The sequence below is a fragment of the Mus musculus genome, chromosome 15 (assembly GCF_000001635.26).
Source record: "Mus musculus strain C57BL/6J chromosome 15, GRCm38.p6 C57BL/6J".
Taxonomy (NCBI): Eukaryota; Metazoa; Chordata; class Mammalia; order Rodentia; family Muridae; genus Mus; species Mus musculus.
The window spans coordinates 87,795,481-87,796,618 of record NC_000081.6 but is presented as its reverse complement, the minus strand read 5'-3'; the positions used below and the strand labels follow the sequence as shown (position 1 = coordinate 87,796,618).

The window sequence follows — 1,138 nt, the reverse complement described above, 5'->3', positions numbered from 1 at the left end:
ATGCATATTTGCATACCTGCATATGCACATGCATGCCTGGGGTAGAGGGGGGAGAACCAAGGTTAATATCTCAAATCTCTATCAATTGCTCTTACATCTTATTCATAGGCACAACACCAAACCCCCTGGGCATCTGCTTGGGATCTCAGGATCTGGACTTTAGCCCCCACGTTTGAGTGACAAGTGCCTCAAGCACAGGGTTCCCCCAGAGTTGCCCTTATCTAGTACCTCCCATAACAGAGAGCCCAGAGTCCCATTTAGTGGATGCCAGGTGAGGCTGGGGAGACATCTGGCCTCACATACACAGCTCAGGGTGTAGTGCTCCATCGACAATGAGGAGAGCAGCGCCCATTTGTCCCAGGGGTTGTTGTGGCTTTGTCCACATCTGCCCCAGAATGTCCGGTGCAAAATTCCAGACCTTAGAAATCCAAGCAGCAACCAGTACTGAAGGAGGCACTGGCACGGAACAGGTCTGTATCAGTGCCTGCCTGTCAAACCCTGCTACCTTGCCTTGTCGTGGGGCCATTCCTTTCTCCCCTTCCAACCACAGGGAAGCTCTGTCCTGCAATGTCCCAAGCCTCCCACAGAGACAGATGTTGCAGGCTTGGCAGGAGGCTGCCCTCCTCTGGGTTTTGTGCGCTCTGCCCTGTCTTGGCAAAGTTGCCAGCTCCTTCTGCCCTGCCCACGAAGCACACTGAGTGCAGTGGGCTGACTATCTATCTCCTTAATGAGTTCATTTGTCACTCCAAGTGTCACTGTTGGCCTGGCTGATTAAACGATCCTGCTCTGGCCTAGACAAAAGCAAGCCAGGCCCAGCTGATTGGAGGTCACCCACAGACTGGCCAGGGGCTTCCATGAGGCCATGGTTAGGTCATATAAGCTGTTCAGAGTCCTCACTTGTACACTTGGACATTTCTGAAGATGTCCCAGGTAGAGATCAAAGCCCATTTGTCCCTAAACAATATGGTTCAGTTACAGATCTGTTTCTTGCTCCCAGCAGAGAGTCACATGCCATCTTCCCTGCTATTACATCTGCCCTGCCTCATGGACACTCATAGACTTGCCTGGACCAAAGGAGATGGCTGCCTCTCTGCCTAAACAGGTATGTGCCATGGACCAAGCTACAGCCCAACCAAGG

At 52.3% G+C, this 1,138-nt stretch overlaps 1 non-coding gene across 1 annotated transcript; it reads left to right on the top strand.

Annotated features, from left to right (window-relative positions):
• Window positions 1-675: 675 nt before the first annotated feature.
• Window positions 676-769, top strand: Mir6393 (microRNA 6393). The gene has a single exon (NR_105817.1). It is a non-coding gene; the product is annotated as a microRNA 6393 (primary transcript).
• Window positions 770-1,138: the final 369 nt, after the last annotated feature.